General features: G+C 45.6%; 1 long non-coding RNA gene across 3 annotated transcripts; it reads left to right on the forward strand.

The window, feature by feature from the left end:
• The first annotated feature begins 10,607 nt into the window (after positions 1 to 10,607).
• Positions 10,608 to 17,332, forward strand: LOC127344343 (uncharacterized). Of its 3 annotated transcripts, none has more exons than XR_007877936.1 (5): positions 10,608 to 11,016; positions 11,832 to 12,277; positions 12,714 to 15,500; positions 15,611 to 15,731; positions 16,968 to 17,332. It is a non-coding gene; the product is annotated as an uncharacterized lncRNA (long non-coding RNA). The 3 variants fall into 3 exon arrangements; XR_007877937.1 differs by having other exon boundaries at positions 12,714 to 13,074; positions 14,356 to 15,731; XR_007877935.1 differs by having other exon boundaries at positions 12,714 to 15,731.
• The last annotated feature ends 1,054 nt before the right edge of the window (positions 17,333 to 18,386 follow it).

An 18,386-nucleotide genomic window follows, 5' to 3' on the forward strand; every position in this document is an offset into this window, starting at 1 on the left:
GTGCAACGCCAACACAACCTCCTCATTATGGCAATAAGAAGTGACAACGGCTCCGAGTTCAAGAACTACACACTCAATGATTTTCTTAGTGATGAGGGGATTCGTCATCAATATTCCGCTGCTTACACCCCTCAACAAAATGGTGTTGCGGAGAGAAAGAACCGGACTCTTATGGATATGGCAAGGTCTATGATGGCGGAGTATAAATCCCGCTATAACTTTTGGGCCGAAGCCATCTCCACCTCTTGTCACTCCTCCAACCGGCTCTATCTCCGCAAGGGCTTGAACAAGACTCCATATGAAATACTCACCGGGAACAAGCCTAATATCTCATACTTCAAGGTGTTCGGGTGTAAGTGTTTCTACAAAATCAAAGGAGTTCGTTTATCTAAATTCGCTCCTAAAGCTTTGGAGGGTATATTTGTTGGTTACGGTGCCGAGTCTCACACTTATAGAATCTTTGATAAAGCCTCCGGGATTATCATTGAATCTTGTAGTGTGAGGTTCGAAGAAAATGATGGCTCCCAAGTGGGGCAAGTTGATGTTTGTGCAGGTGATGAAATACCTCAAGATGCCATAGTAAGAATGGGTGTGGGATTTTTCTGCCCCGTTGAGGGACACGGTGTGGCGTCTCGGGAAGGACTATGCTCTACCACGGTGGAGCCCTCATCTTCTCAACATCAACAAACCCCATCAAGTGAAGCAAATGATGCACCAACCCAAGAACAAGAACAAAACCCTCCCTCTAGTGTGCAAGATCAAGGACAAGATCAAGGACAAGATCAAGGTCAAGATCAACCAAGAATTCATGATGGTTCCGACGAGTATCCATTTGATATTTGCTCCGCACCAAATGATGTCCAAGATCAAGCACATGATGTTGAGCACTCACAAGAAATTGTAGTTGCTCAAGTTGAAGGTCAAGACGGGGACCCAAAAGATCAAGTTGATCAAGTGATACCTCCAAGGCCAAGAAGAACCAAGGAGGAGATCGAGGCCCGTCGTCTAGCAAGAAGAGATAGGAACCTTGAGCTTCGTGATCACACTCATGATAAGGTTCTTGGTGATATAAGGGCAAAGGTTTCCACAAGAAGACAATTGGCTAATTTTAGCAACCATCATGCTTATATCTCCTTAGTGGAACCCAAGAAAGTATTTGAAGCCCTTGAAGATTCGGATTGGATGGAAGCTATGCATGAAGAACTGAACAACTTCAAGCGCAACAAAGTGTGGACCTTAGTAGAGAAGCCAAAGGAGTGCCGCAATGTTATTGGCACTAAATGGATATTCAAGAACAAGCAAGATGAGTTTGGCAATGTTGTGAGGAACAAGGCAAGATTGGTAGCTCAAGGGTTCTCTCAAGTTGAGGGAATTGACTTTGGAGAAACCTATGCTCCCGTGGCTCGCCTTGAGTCCATCCGTATCCTTCTTGCTTATGCATCACATCATAACTTTAAGTTACAACAAATGGATGTGAAAAGTGCATTTCTTAATGGTCCTTTGCATGAAGAGGTTTATGTTAAGCAACCCCCGGGTTTCGAGGATCTCAACTTCCCTAACCATGTCTACAAGCTCGATAAAGCTCTTTATGGTCTCAAACAAGCTCCTAGAGCTTGGTATGAGCACCTTAAGGAATTATTGGTAGACCGTGGGTTTGATGTTGGGCTAATCGATCCCACTCTTTTTACTAAGAGGGTCAATGGGGAGCTTTTCGTTTGCCAATTATATGTTGATGATATTATCTTTGGCTCTACTAACAAAGCTTTCAATGATGAATTCTCAAAGCTTATGACCGATAGGTTTGAGATGTCTATGATGGGAGAGATGAAGTTCTTCCTTGGTTTTGAGATCAAGCAATTGAGAGGAGGAACCTTCATCAACCAAGCAAAATATCTCCAAGACATGCTCAAGAGGTTCAAGATGACCGAGATGAAAGGTGTTGCCACTCCTATGGTTACCAAATGTCATCTTGCACTTGATCCCAATGGTAAAGAGGTGGATCAAAAGGTATATCGCTCCATGATTGGATCCTTGCTTTACCTTTGTGCATCTAGACCGGACATAGTGTTGAGTGTTGGTGTGTGTGCAAGGTATCAAGCTTCTCCTAAGGAGAGCCACATGATAGCTCTCAAGAGAATCTTTCGATATTTGGTTGATACCCCAAGATATGGTATTTGGTACCCCAAAGGCTCAAGTTTTATTCTCAATGGGTACACCGATGCGGATTGGGCGGGAGACAAGGATGATAGGAAATCAACCTCCGGGGCTTGCCAATTTCTTGGTAGGTCCTTGGTGTGTTGGTCATCTAAGAAGCAAAATTGTATATCTCTCTCCACCGCCGAAGCCGAATATGTTGCCGCCGCAAGTGGATGCACTCAATTGTTATGGATGAGGCAAACTTTAAAGGAATACGGTGTCATTTGTGACAAAGTGCCTCTATTATGTGACAATGAAAGTGCTATCAAGATTGCCTATAATCCGGTTCAACATTCAAGAACGAAGCATATTGAGATCCGGAATCATTTCATTAGGGATCATGTTGCCCGTGGTGATATTGAACTCATCTATGTTCCTACCAAAGATCAACTTGCCGATATATTCACGAAGCCTCTTGATGAAGCAAGGTTCACTTTTTTGAGGAATGAGCTAAATATCATTGATTCAAGGAGTATAGCTTGATCATCTTGCAAACACACCTTCGTCTCAAAACTTTATTTGGTTTAGATGTGGGCATGGAGATAGGGGGAGTGCGGTTTAAATTATTGAGCTATCCCTCCCCCATAATGCCAACATTAAAGATTTCATTCTCGTTATATCATATGTTGATATGTGAGCTTAAATGATGAGTATTGGTTTGGACCCAAGATATATCTTCGCGGTGCCATATCATAACACTCATATATGGTGGCCTAGGCCACCGCACTCTTCTTCGTGAAGAGTTGGAGTTGTTTAGATCTTCATTGGATTTTATTGACATCTCCTTGTTTATGGGAAATCACTCATTTTTGGCCTTCATTTGCATTATTTGCAAAAATGAGTGATCATGTACCATCTCACAGTTTGGCGTATCTATCCTAAGCCTATCTCATCTAAGACATATCCTTCACCTTCTCCAAGTGCACCTTGTTCGTGTCAAAATCCTGTTTTTGGGCACAGTTTCCTGTTCCACCGGAAGTTCCGGTCGTTTCGACCGGTACTTCCGGCCGGTATCCTTTTCGCCAGTTCAGCCCTGTTCGTGTCCAGCCTGGGTGGTTCCTGAGAGACCGGAAGTTCCGGCTCCAACGAGCGGAACTTCCGGCCTTAAGTGGCCACTATATAACTGGGCCGAACGGGTGAGCAGTTCCATCTTCCTCACTTTTCCCCTTTCCAAGATCTATTTGGTGGTGCTCCTCCCCTGTGACGGCTGCTGCTCCTCCGGCCGGATCTCCCTCCTCCGGCGCTCCCCGCCGGATCGTCTCCGTGGATCGGCATCCTCTCCCTCTTCTACTCCATGGCTCCCCCCCGGTTTGTGCCCTCTCCCTCTCTATGTGTGGGTAGACCTCACTAGATGAAATATAGGGCATACTCTAGGCAAAGCTATGGTAGAAATCCTCTAGATGCCTTTCCTCTACTAGATCATGCTTAGGATGTCGTGGTAATGCGGTTCTCTTAGCCATTGCCTCAGATCTGGTGAGAAACCGCTGTTTCGAACAGCGGGAGGTTCCGGCCCGTCACGCCGGAACTTCCGCCCGGGGCGGAACTTCCGCCGGTTCTCACCGGAACTTCCGGCCTGGCGATTTTTTCTGCTGTTACCCGATATCCTGTGCATGCTCTGGTGTTTGGCCTCCTTGCTTATGTGCTTTCATTCATCATTCCTATCTTTTTGATTCCGTTATCAGGTGGTTCCAAGAAGAGAGGCAAGGATCATGTGGATGAGGTTGAGGAAGAGCTTGAGCAAACCCGACCATCCAAGCTCACCGCTCGCCAGCAAGCTACAGCTGCTCAGAGGCTCAAGTCACCGGCTGTTCGTGGGAAGAACATACATATATCCGTGAAGGGCATGCAATATAATGAGTACAAGGAGCTCCGTGACATGAACCCTTACCTCACCCCTCGGAAAAATAGGGTTGGGGATAAGCGGTTCCACAACAAGTCCCAAGAGGAGATATTCTATGAGATCTACATTCCATTCAAGAAGGGGGTAGCCCCTCAACATGCTATTGACACCGGGAAGATGGTCGCTAACAAGTACTTTGAAGAAGCTTATACTATGTGTGGAGAGTTTGGGCTCTATCCCATTATGGAGCTCAACAAGGACTATGATGTTGGGTTGATTCAACAGTTCTATGCCACCGTCCACTTTGAGCAAGATGAAGCAAGAACATTTCGGTGGATGACTCATGAGAGGCTCCTTGAGTCTAACTTGGCAAAGTTTGGAGCCGCCCTTGGATACCCTCGCTACCCGGGTGTTAATGCAAATGGTTGGAGGTGCCATGATAGCTCATGGGCTCAAACAAGGGAAGTCTTGGAGCACCTCTACATCCCCGGTTGGGGTGTTCCGGGCAAGAGTGCGGATCTTCTCCCCACTTGGGATATTATGCTTAGAGTCTACCGGGAAACCATTGAACCAAAGGGTGGCAACCTTGATGAGCTACATCTTTATGAAGTGGATCTTATGGCGAACTCTTTTGCTAAGAAGGGCACCGGTGAGAAGCTTGATGTGATGGACTACATCTATCATGAGATGTGTTCATGTGTGATGGAGAAGAAGCTTCCCGCCTTTGCTCCGTACATTATGAAGCTCATTGAGGACACTTGGATGGATACTTGCAATGCTAGACTCGTTCAATCCATTCCACTCACTCTCACATCCCATGAAGTGAAGTCATTGAGGGCCAAGCGCCACAACTCTCCTCTTGAAGATGTTAACCCCATGGATGAGAAGCCACCTAGTTGGGCTTCCAAGCTAGCACGCCGCATGAGACAGATCTTTTGCCTCACCTCTGCAGTCAACCAACGTCAGTATCAGCAGCATGTTGAAGCCAAGAAGTCAAGGGTTCGTCAGAAGAGCATCATGAGGGCACTTGAGGTGGAAGTGTCTCCCCCCGGATCCGAGGAGAATGTCACTCCGGAAGCTGAGTGGGTCTCTCGTTATGGTGTCCCTCTTCCTCCGGATGGCCTTGAGATCGAGTCTCCTCCTCACACTCCTCCCTATCCCGGCGCTTCATCGAACCTCCCTCCCGGCTGGGCTAACGCCGACCCTTGGGGCGCGTAGATTCTCCTTTTCCTTTTTGGTGCTTTGGTGCCAAAGGGGGAGAGTGAGACCTTGTTAGGTTGCTCTTCGGTGGGTATTTGCATGGGGGAGTCACAAGCTCGTGTTGGCTTTGGTTTTTATTGCTTGTGATTCTAGTTATCTTTATGGTGTCGAACTATGTCTTAGCTATTTGGTTTGTAAACTCTATCTATGTGCTTGGAACCTTATTTGTGTATGGTAAACTCCGTATGTGAGTCTTCCTTGGCTATCTATGTGTGCATGATCTTATTATCCATATGCTTATCACTATGTTGTATTGCTAACCCTTGGAAGACGGATGCAAGATATAGGGGGAGCTTCTTATGTACCATTGCTCATATCTAGGGGGAGCTCCTCTATATCTCTCACATTGTTGTTTACATTATCTATTCCTTGCAAATACTTGTGTTGTCATCAAACACCAAAAAGGGGGAGATTGAAAGAACATTTCCCGCCCTTTTGGGTTTTGTGTGTTTGACGTCAACACTATTTATATTTTTATGTGTGTTGATGTAGACAGGTACAAGCCATCAAAAATTATGTTGGATTGGTGTAGTGGTTTTGCTGTTCTGAAGTTCTGCAGGTTTTCTGTATCTGGCGGAAGTTCCGGCCTAATCTGGCGGAAGTTCCGGCCTGACTTTTTCAGCAGAAGCTTCTCAGCGTCGTCTATGCTCAGGTTTTCTCTTTAGGACCGGAAGTTCCGGTGGAGTTGGCCGGAAGTTCCGGTCAGCGGAACTTCCACCCAACTTCCGGGCAAGTTCCGGAATTCCGAGTTTGTGGCTCAGTATAGTCCAGTAAGGTTTTCGCAAGTTTCCGAAACTTGGCCGGAACTTGGCCGGAACTTCCGGCCACCGGAAGTTCCGCCCCTTCTTTTGCTTTGCAGGAATTTTATCAAGGGCGGAAGTTCCGGCCCGAATGGCCGGTACTTCCGGTGGAAGCCGGAACTTCCGGCCATCCTGGCCGGAACTTCCGGTGTAAGTGGAATTCGTCCCCAACGGTCAGATCTGAAAGCTCCACCCATATAAATAGCTTTCTTCTCCAAAGGGACAAGTTGCTCAATCATTGCAAGAAAAATCTGCCAAGCTTCACCACCATTAGAGCCACCTCAAGAAACTCAAGATTTGCAAGATCTCCTTCCTCCCCCAACCAAAGCTCTTGATCTTTGGGGATTCGAAGGAGAAGACACCGATCTACATCCTCACCGAAGCGTTCTTCATTTCCCCCTCTCTTGTTTGAGGGATCTCATGCTAGTGTTCCTATTTGGTTCCCTAGTTGATTTGTGTTGATGTATTATTGTTGATTGTTGTGTTGTAACAGATTTGGGAGCCTCCAATTTGGTTGTGGATGTGTGCCCCAAGAACCTTGTAAAGGCCCGGTTTCCGCCTCGAGGAAATCCCTTAGTGGAAGTGGGCTAGGCCTTCGTGGCGTTGCTCACCGGAGATCTGAGTGAAGCCTTCGTGGCTGTTGGTTTGGCTTTCGTAGCAACCACACTCCTCCAAACGTAGACGTACCTTCTTGCAAAGGAAGGGAACTATGGGAATCATCTCCGTGTCATCGCATGCTCCACTCTCGGTTACCTCTATCCTATTCTATCTCTATATTGCTTAGATATATCTTGCTTAGTTGTTAGCCTCGTCATATAGGTAAATTCACTTAGTTGCATATCTAGAGAATTTACCTTTTGTGTCAAGCCTAAATTGAAAAAGAACTAAAAATTGGTTAGCACCTATTCACCCCCCCTCTAGGTGCGGCATACGATCCTTTCACCTGCGCCGGTGACGGCGTCACCTGCGGTGTCGTTCCCTTGTTGAAGGCGTCCCGACGATGGCCCCCCTGATTGAAATGATGGATTTCGTCCCTCCGCCTCAGTCTGCGCCTTGGAGGCCTCGCTTCGTGTAAGCTTCTCTAGTAGTGTCTTGTGGAGCACCGTGTGTCCTCTCGCTGGTGTCGCAGCCCTGTTGCAACATCGGCTTGGCTACTCTTACACGGTTCGCTGCGGTAGCTGACTTCCTTCCTGGCGTCTTGGGGGGCTTTGCTAGGTCGGCGTCTGGTCGTAGCTGTTGCCGGTGTGTCTATCCCAACGCCAGGGGATGATGTTGTATGTTTGGTCTGGACCTAGCCCGAGCTCCATGGGTGATGGTTCTCGGGTCTGGGTGAAAACTTTGCAGGTCTTCTGTCTCAACCGACGACGATGACGCATTCTTGCGCCATTCACCTTCTTGGAGGCATCGTCGCAAGACCCCCCTCCTTTGGTTCCTCAAACCCTGCTAGATGGCCGGCCTGTCGTTGAGTTCCCCTTGTGTGCATTTCTTGGTGCGGTGGAGGTTCGTTTGCGTGGACACGGTCGCGATCGCTCCGGTGCAACAAACGACAAGGATCCCTCTTCATGGAACAAAGGGTGTTTCGGCTTTCTTCTCTATGTTGTCCTTTGTTGTGTTATGTGGTATGCGCTTGGCGCGCGTGTGTTGTAGCTTTCGGTGTAACTCCTAGCCGGTTGATGACTTTGTTAATTCAAAGCCGACTCATTTCGAGCCTTCCGTCTAAAAAAATCAAATCTACTGTCTTGCCTCAGAGCATCTCCACTCGTCCCCCCGAACAGGCCCCCGGCGAGCCTTTTTTACATCCGGACGGCGTAAATCGGCCCAGTCGCGCCCCCGGTTCCTCGTTTTCGTCCGGATTTGGCCCTTCATCCATCCGGCGAGCCCACGCCATCCCCGGCCCCCCGGGGCGCGCTCGGGGACTCCGGACGAAAGATTTTGGCGCGAAACGTCGTGTGGACCCGCGTAGTCGGCGACTGGAAACCAAATCCTGTCGATTTTCCCTCCAATTTGCTTGCATATCCCCATTCCCTCCAATTTGCTTGCATATCCCCATTCTCTCCCGCCGAAATTGGCCAATCTCCTCGTCTTCCAGCTCTAGTTCCCGGCGGCGTCTTCTCCACCACCACTCTCCTCCTCGTCTTCTCGTCCACCACAATGCCGCCGAAGGCGCCGGCGAGGAAGACGCGGGCGAAGAAGACGAAGCCGCCGGGCATGTCGAACGCCGAGTGGGCGGCGGACGAGAAACGGCGCGAGGTGGAAACAAGCGGCAGGGCGGAGAGGGTGAAAAGAGCCGCCGCCAAGAGGGCGGCGGCGGCCCAGGACGAACAAGCGAGGATGATCAGCATGGCCATGAGCGGCGGCAGCATGTTCCCCGGCCAATGGCCGACGCAAGGTACAACCAGTTCCTCGTCGTCCTTCTCCCCTTCGCTGTACTCGCCGTCGCCGACTGCCGTGTTCCAAGAGGGCGCCTACGTCCAGGTCCACGCCGTCGCCGCCCGAGCTTGACGTCGGCGGCGGCGGCCAGTTCGAGGGCACCTCACCGGCCCTGCGACGAGGGCCGCTCCCGTTTGATGCGACGGCGGCGCCGAACGAAGAGGAGATCCACGAGATGATCACCTCCGGCTCCATGGCCGCCGCTGCGAGCCCGGGGTTCTTCATGGCCGCCGCCGCTGCGTGCCCGGGGTTCTTCACGCAAGAGGAGGCGAGGGCGACGGCAGCTGTGGCGGCGCGCAACGAGCATCGGGAGGATGTTGCCGACGGAAGCCAAGCCGTCGAAGAAGAAGACGAGGAAGAAGAAGAGCCAACACAAGCCGCCGCCAACCTGTCGAAGGGGAAGAAGAAGAGGAAGAAGGACTCGCCGCCTGCCGAACCGCGTATCAAATGGACGCCGAAGGAAGAGGAGTGCCTCGCCGAAGCTTGGATGACCGTGTCCACGAACGGCATAATCGGGGCCAATCAGTCGTTCGACACATACTGGCTTCGAGTGAGGCAGGCGTACGAGGAGCGCAAACTCGTCGATCCCTACTTCAACAAGACGAACATGAACGTGTACCGGGGAGACAAGGCAATGGCCACCCATTGGGGGATCATGCAGACGGCGTGCAACAAATGGCACGGCATACAGGAGGAGGTCGACAAACGGCCGATCAGCGGCCAGGACTTGGAGCAAAAGGTATGCTCCGTCGACCCTGCATCACCGAGGTACATCGTCGTTAGCTGACCCGTATCGCCGTGCTCTTTTTTCCCCAGCTGCGCCAAGCTTTGGACATGTACACGGACGACACCGGCCTGCAGTTCAAGTTCCTCAACGTCTACGCCCGCCTCGAGAACTGCGAGAAGTGGAAGGAAACTCGCACGACCCTCTCGAAGAGCAAGACCGAGCAGTACAACCCCGACGCTCCGGCGGCTTGCGCGGCGGAAGGGCGCCCTGAACTCGGCCAGAAGAAGCTGAAAGAGCTCAAACGGACGGACAATCCCGCCGACAGGATGCAGGCGTCGATCGACAAGTGCTGGGCCGACTTGAGGTCGCACGCCGACGGGAGGAACGACAAGTTCGACGGCAGGTGGCGGGAGATGCTCGCCAACCAAGGCGTCCGGATCGCCCTGCTGAAGACGACGGCGGCGGCGAAGAAGAGAAACACAGACTTGGCGTTCCTGGTGGGCGGCGGCGACATGGAACTGATGGACGAGGAGACGAGGAATTGGTACCAGGGCCACCGCAGCGACATCCTCCGAGCCCTTCCGGCCAGTCCTTCGTCGTCTCCGCCGGCTCCTACCTCGTCTACCTCACCATCTACCTCGTCGACTGCGGCTGCTTCGACGTCCACTGCCGCTGCTTCCTCGTCGGCCGCCGCAGCCGCTTGGGCCACGGCGTTTGAGGAAACTAGTCCGTCGGACTCCGCCGTGCCGGCCGGGACTGCCGACGAGCCTGTCTCCGTGTAATTTCCCTCCGATCGCCGATCTGTGGCTGATCCTTTTGCTCCTTTTGCCGATCAACTGGCCGTACTTGTAGCGCGGGACGACGATTTGTTTGAATTTAAACTCTATCCACCGAACTCCGGGTGGACGACTGGAAATACGGTACTCCCCACGACTTAATTTCGTCCAATCCAGCGGTTGTTTCGTCCGGATTTGGACGTGGGGAGCGCCAACGAGTGGGGATGCTCTCATCAGCACGATGCCGACATCTTCCGAGCACAGTCGACGGAAGCAGCCGACAGGCACCGCGGATCGTATGGAGTCAACTGATCTACACCATTTAGGGTAGGTAATGAAGTAATAAACCGCACGAGCACAGACAGTGAAAGACGAAGTTCACATGCACGTGCAAATTAACGCATTTAACATCTAAAGGTATAATTGATGCAACCCCATCAAGCTACCCGGTAAATCAGAATTTACCCGCCCTTAGATTCTACCTCCAAGTAAATCTCGCCGTTAATTTTTTCCACCACGGTCACATAAATAGGGCAGCCACAGTGAAAACCTACCCTCGCTCCCCGCCGCCTCCCCATCGCTAATCCTCGCATATGCACGCCCCCACTTTGTCTCCTCCTCTTCTGCCCCGCGCGCCGCCGCCATGAGCCGTCGCGTTGCCGGGAGGAACGTCTGGTGGCCGGCAGGAGCTTCGCCTCCCAGTACGAGGAGCTTGATGCGCCCCACTCTTCCTCACGCCGTCCTTATCCTCCCCCACCATGGTGCTGCTGTCTTCGTCCTTGTGCCGCATACCGTACCCTAGGATGGAAAATTGGTGGCTGTGGAGCAGCACAACCCGCTGCTCGCGCTGCTGCCGAGGAGCGGCTGTTGGCCGGCGGGGCATCGCCTCTCAGTATGAGGAGCTTGATGTGCCGCCAAACCAGATCAGATGCGACATGTAGGCTGCTGCTGTCAAGATGGACGAGGCCAGGCCACCGATGAATCAAGGTGAGCCCCTCCACACACGCATCGTCTATGCAGTACGTTTCCATGTTCTCCCGCGGTGTTTTCTGCTGCCGGCCGTACGTTGCCATGAAGTCCAAGTCTGCAGATGGTTTGAAGTTGAAGTCAATCTTCCACACCTGCAGAGGGCAAGACTGAGCTCAGTCTCCACCTCCACTTGCTGACACTGATTGGTGTTATGCTGATGCACTAATCAGAGCAATGGGAATACATGGAAAAGTAAAAAGATACCTTATAGGTCAACTAAATTGATCATTTTCTTATTGAGGTTTTTTATGGTTAATCAATCTTACCCTGCACAATCTAGGATGGCTGATAGTAACAGTAATCTTATCATGTTTTCTTCTTGATTATACTCAATCTTTCAAGTAGTTCAAGCAGCTAAGTATATGTCGGTGTGTATGTTGGTGCAACAGTGCATTACCATGTTTTCACTTCACTAATTCTCTTGTATTATAACGCAACTAGAGAATGTCACATTTTATCAACATACAATTCCGCATACCATAAATTAATTGTTTTATACTGAATCCTTATGGTTGGTAACGATTTAAAGGCCAAATGTCGCATGCTTTGTTAGTATTTGTTTTGCTTACTATATATATAGGGGATTGAAGTCAAAGGTTTTTGTATTTGATTTGGCTGATATTTTTTAGTAGAAGATGTTAGTTTCAGATAAATCTAATCCTCATGCAATACATGTCTCTGAATTTTCCTTTCTTTTCATGTATATTTTTGTATTCCTACTAAAAATACCACTCTAGCACCTCCAATCATACTTCCTCTGGTTCACTGTATAGGGAAACTAACGGTCGTGAGACAAGGCATGAAGTAGTCGAGGCAGCACCAACTCTTGGTGTCGCGGCCGCCGGTGATAGAGATTTATGACACTACAATCGGCAGCCTGGTTGTGGCTTACGTACTTGCTTCTTCAGTTGAGGCCCTCATATATTTTGTTAGCATTTCATATTTGAATTTCATATTTTCTGTGTTTTTGTTGTAAAGGTTACAAGAAACTTCTTTCATGTGTCATCTAATAATGAATATTACTCCCTCTATCAAAAAAACTTGTCGCAACTTTTTCTAGATACGAATGTTTCTAGCGTCTAGATACATTATCTACACAAAGTTGCGACATTTTTTTTTTTTTGGAAAGGAGGTGGTACCTTCTATATTGCACTACGGTGAAGCGCCTCAAATAAATGATGGGGTATCAGCTGATGAATATTGCCTTCTGCAACTGAAGGTGAGAAGTTTGGCAGCCTTTTTTCATATTAGTACTATTTATCAGTACCGTGCTACTTTTGTGTTTGTGGCATCAACAAGTGTCAGAACTATCCTATTGAACTTTCAGTTTTGTTTAGATGGTTATATGTTGGACTTCAGTTTAGGTGTTGACATTTTGGTTTAGAACTGCAGCTACAAGGGTATCTTTCATTTAGGTGAATAAAGATGTTAGATCAAGTGTCAGAACTATCCTTTGAAATTTCAGTTTTGTTTAGATGGTCATATGTTGGACTTCAGTTTAGGTGTTGACATTTTGGTTTAGAACTGCAGCTACAAGGGTATCTTTCATTTAGGTGAATAAATATGTTAGATTAGTAGCTACATCAGTGTGTATATTTGATTTTGTTTTATCTACCCAGTAGTTTCCAATACTATATTTTCCATTCATTGAATAGAAGCAAGTGTGAGACCTGCTGGCCGATGTGAAGATGCGATGAATTCGCATCTACTGTGTCTTCTGCCCTAGGTCAGCAACTGCCTGCCTCCCTCCGCCTCTTCTGCTAACGCCGCTGGAGATGCCACGCAGCAGCGCAGAGCGTATTGGTGCAGATTTACATTTTTTTTTATCTTTTCCTATTGAGTTCTTTATTATTCTCATCCCTTTCTATTCAGATTTTTTGTCATTATACTTCCCATATGGGGTCAGCGATTTTTTTCTGCGGAAATTTCCAGGGGCTATTTTTGGAGGAGGGCTGTGATTACTACAAAAGTTTGCGCTCTCAATTTTTGCAGTGCTGACAAGAAGAGTCAAATTAGGTGCTATTTTATCGTGCCTATCATGTTGAGTTATTGCTTGAAGTTTAATCTCTGTCACAAGTAAATTTACTTGCTTTCTTTTGACTTCCAGTTTCCTTGTTTATCTGCATATTTTCCATCTAATAATCAGTTGATGACACATAGGAGCTTTCATATGGCTTACAATTTCATGAATTATCAATCATCGTGCTTCCTAATGAACATTTTGTTGTTCTTCACTTTTGACATGGTATTGGCATGCTCGACATTTCTGGATGTACACATATATGGTTGTGGAAATGAGGGTTAGGATCTCACAAAAATTGTATTACATTCCCTAAAAATGTTATTTCCGTTCTAAAGTGCAACAAATAGGTTATGTTTTATATGATATTTCTCTTCTTTGTTCCCTCAGCTTCATTTCTTTTGTATTTTACACTTTCCATAGTCATATGAGCCAATGCCTATTTTCTAAGCACACTATTCCTTAGTGTTGGGCTCTTCACAATTCAAGACTGGATGATATTAGCTGTTAGCTCGGTTTACATTTGGGTGATATCAGTCTTGAGTAACTATCGGTTGTATTACTCTTCCAATTTACCACTGTTGCTGATGCTTTACATGCCTTCCAGATTGTACATTGGTTCCAATCTAAATAGCAGATGTTTAGCTTTCAAAAGATTTGCTAGGTGAAGACAACCCTATATAGACAGGGATGATTTCCTTTTTAGTGTCATAAAGATTCAAAGTTGATTAGATGCTATCAAATTTATTATATTTGGATTGCCTAAAGCTGTTAGCTAATGTAACAATGCTTCTTTACTGGTTAGTGTTAAAGATGTCAAGCTGGGCTTATGCACCATAATCCAGCTACTAGCCTCCTTTTCAAGCTCTTGCTTCCATTTCTGATGCATGTGCAGATAACCAGTCTGTTTATTCATGTGTATTCCATAAAATATCTAATGCAACTTCTTTCCTATATAGATGCCTCATTGTTGTTGTTTAGTAGTATTGTCCTCCTTTATGTACCCGTTATTTTAAAGTAGGCTCATGGTATTTCTCTTCGTAAATAGGATTATGTATGATGCAAGCCGTTTGCTTCCATGATATATCTTAATGTTTGGCTAGAAAGGATTGAAGATATTATAGTGTGCTTACTCTTCTCCTCTATTATAGTTGTTTGCCAATCCTAGGTTTATCAAAGGTTTACTATCGTAGAATTCTCCTTTATGTTGCTTTATTTGTTTTGCCTTCATCTCTTTAAGTGCACCGAAATAATATTTTTCCACTCCATGGTTGCAGCTTGATGGAAACCGTCGAGTTTATAAGCTATTACGGGAATGTTGTATGAATGTTTCTGTTTAGAAGCTTATAAGCTATTACGAGATATTAACATTTCCCCAATGTTGAGGTAAGAAAAATTTAGAAACTTTTGTATAATCTACAAATATCACTTGGCAGGAAATGAGAAGCTTTTATAATCTAGAAATATCACTTGACAGGAAATGCAAAGCTTTTATAATCTACAAATATCACTTTACAGAAATGAGAAGCTTTTGTATTTGTATAATCTACAAATATCACTTGGAAGACCAGATAAATATCACTTTGAAAATTTGATTCCCAGTGGAGTAACCAAAATATGAAGCAAAGATTAAGGAGGAAGCGAGGACAACAAAAGCCACTTCTGTATAACGAAAATGAATTGCTGGTTGTTTATAAGTTCTGTACTCGAATAGTGAATTCGTATTGGTTCATGCCTCTATTATTCTCTAAGATTAATACAAAGTGTTTGATATAATGTTTGTCGCGAAAGACGGGGGCCGTGTGCCAAGGTGTTCTCCTAACTCTTATAGAGCCCACTATCAATAGTAAAAAAAACATAAGGCGTAATTCTTTTTCCTATATTTTGGTTGCACACTGCCACTGAGTTCCTCATACTTTTGCATTTGTTTGTATATTCATATATTTGTTATTTGCTACAACTCCTGAACTAAGCAATGGTTCTACCGATGTATCTGCCTACAAGATTGCTCACCTATTTGGTACACTTGGTTTGCAGCTCTGTTTGTAGTTTCGTGTGATTTATCCAAATTTTATTCCAGCGATATCTTTTTGTGAAATAGAACAGTATTATCATGTTGGTACTTATTTTTTTATTGCTGTTATACAAAATGTTCACTGGCATGAGCTCAACGGGATCATGCTCCAAGATGCACAACTAAGTAATGGACGAGTACCCGAACTGCATTTTAGTCCTCACCTACATTATCTCCATTTTATCACATACTATAAACTTAAGTGCCTGAATGCATTTTAAACTACTTGATTCATGTACAAAATATGAAAGTCTTTGATTTTGTGTTGCGCACTTTATTCATCAGCTCATGGCAAGAGTCTATCTCTTTAATGTTTATGAACTAAGTCACTACTTGAAGATTCCGAAGGTGAGATTATGTGCATCATCAACGTATAATAACGCTCCTTTGTTTTTTAATGATTTCTTGGGTAAGAGTGCAGATTCTTAGGACACTGCATTTATGTCCTATATTTACAGGAGGCAAAATCTTCAGTTGTTGACATAGGTAGACTTGAGTGGCACCCTTGGAGTCTGGAGATATGCCACCATCAGCGATTCTTTCCATTGATAGGTGACACCGGATCTTTTGCCATACCAGGTATCTTATAAAGTTATTTGGCAATGGATATATTCATTTAGTTTAGTTACTAAAGAGCTTTCAGTGTGTGCTAGCAATCTCGTGAAACCAGTTTTTTACATATAATTATGTATACAACTTTGGTGGCAACTAAGAAGTAACACTAATATACCTTTGTCATTGGCTGCGATCTGTTGCTTGGTTGCAGTTTGGTCCTAGCATGTTTCAAGTACAGTGGTCTGCATTTGTGGTTCATTTTTTCACGTTAGTTCTGATATACTTGTGATTATCCTTCCTTAACCATGAAATATTTATTGCCTATATTTAATCTGAAGTGTTGCAGCTATAGACTCTTTTAGTAGTATGTTGTTTTTAACTGTGCAAATATACTGGATTTATAGATTATTGGAGCCTTGTATAATTTAATACAAGTTTCTAAACCCTGTTCGATTTTTTATTTTACTTGTTTCATTGTCTATCCTTGAAGGAGCTCAATGGTATACTGTAATGAAAAAAAGCCCTAAGTGAAACCGACAAATATAGACATCCATTACTATAACTACAAAAGAGAGATAATGGAGACAAGTTAATCGGTAATCAGTATACCTCTCTAAATAGGTGTTTCCCAAAGAAAATATGGCACCAACCTACCATCAAGATATAGGTTCTCGGGATCTGCAGTGCCCATACAATAAAGTAATCTTTAGTGGCTAGATCAGAAACCTAATTCAACCATATTGAATATGGAAATGAAATGCAGCGGCCGTCAAATTTTGTAAATGAAAGCTTTGGATAGGTTGGTGTCTTATTAGCTTTGATTGAATCAAGTCATTTCTTGCTATTTTTATTAAAAGAAAATAAGATGCCATAAAAGTTAGTGACAAGCCATCATAAAATTTTTAGCTCCAGCCTCCAGGTTGTAGAGATTCTGAATAGGATAGCTATTGTTTATTAATAGGAAAAACTGTTTACACGAGTGTTGCATTGTATTGTATCCTTTAGAATTATTTTTCAGTGATGATTAATTATGAGAATCTTTATAGTTCTAATGCTGCTCTCTTTGCTATAAAGATGTATTCTATTTGGATCTTTGATTGAGATCAGACATAAATCCAATGCATGTCTTTCTGCTAAGATCATGTACTCTATCTTTGATTGAGATCAGACATAAATCCATTTCTCTGTTATTAAGTGTTGATGCTTACATAATTGTCTATGTTAAATAATGTCACGTGCAACCTTTTTTCTTCACTGCAGGATTTTTGTTTGCCATGTCAAGCTACACCACGTGAGCTTGGGTTGTGCTACAGTAGTATTGACAGAAGAATTGCGCAAAGTTAATGAAGAATTAGCCAGTATACTGTTGTGCAAAAAAAAGCACTTTACATGGTTAATTCTGTTGATGCAGAACCTGAAACATGAGTAGTTCATTGCGTTTGTTGACAAGCTTGTCCTAAACCTTAGCTTCGATGAAAGGGGAAGTGCATTTAGCACATGTTTCTTCCTTCTCTAGAGCATGGGTGTTGCAGAGATAGTTTCACTTGATAGTGAAAGGGGAAGTGCATTTAGCACTTCAGCACATTCTTGCCTTTTCTGGTTCAGTACATGAGAACTTGATTTCAGCTTCGTGTCCATGTTGCTTGACGCATTGCTAGAAGGGGATTTGCGAGAGCAATGGCTAGGCATTATTCAGTTCTTGTACCTCTGATAGTGAGATTGAGAAAATTCAAGACCGTTATCGGCATGCTCTTGTGGCTTTGTTATTTACTGCTTACACCAATGAATCTATTTTGAGACAATCTGATGCACTTTTTTTTTGAAAAGCTACTGAGTAGCTTTAGATGGAATGCTCTCTGGATTATAATTAATTTTGTAGCTTCAGATGGAATGTTGTGTGCCTTTCATTGAGTTGCCTTATAAATGTACTTATTACATATGCAATTCCATTCACAATGACATTTAGGACATCATCAGTAATCTTAATCAACGAATTATGTTTTTATCGTTTTATTTATACAAAGTATGCATCAACACGATAACCACGGGATCGTGCGCCAAGGCGCACATCTAAACCTAGTTGTTGTTATCCGTCCATAACCCGAATGAACCTTCCCGGCTTCCCGCCGCCGGCATCGATGATTACCGGCGGCTACACTGCTGGGACCCAATTGGCATGTAGCCACGAGAAATGTAGCTCTCGATGATGTGGAATTGTGCATCCTTACAGTTCGGCTAACGGAATTACGTGGAAGCTTTGACCGATCAGTCGTCGTCTAGTCAGCCGGGTCCAGTTCCAGCGTGGCTGGAAAATACACACGTGCGGCCGCGTACTTCCGTTCAACCAGCTCCGTTAAGTTTTGACGCCGCCAGCAGTGATTCTGCTCCCCTCGGATTAATCCGGTCCGTTTCTGGACAAATCTTGCCGAATTCCTCTCCTAACCATACCCTTGACTGTGAAGTGTCAAATCTACTGTTCGATTCAGCTATTGCTGATTACCACGGTCCTGATCAAGCAACAATATCAGTAGTTGGTGCCTGTTTTGGTTGTTGCTGGCCAATTAGCGATTTGATTCACACTGCAACATGCTTTAATCTCTTTTATATGAGCAGATTTGTGCTTGGACTTCTCCGTCGGCAGAGAGGAAAAGCGGTGGAGCTTTACGTTTTTTTTTTTTT

The sequence above is a fragment of the Lolium perenne genome, chromosome 3 (assembly GCF_019359855.2).
Source record: "Lolium perenne isolate Kyuss_39 chromosome 3, Kyuss_2.0, whole genome shotgun sequence".
Classification (NCBI taxonomy): Eukaryota; Viridiplantae; Streptophyta; class Magnoliopsida; order Poales; family Poaceae; genus Lolium; species Lolium perenne.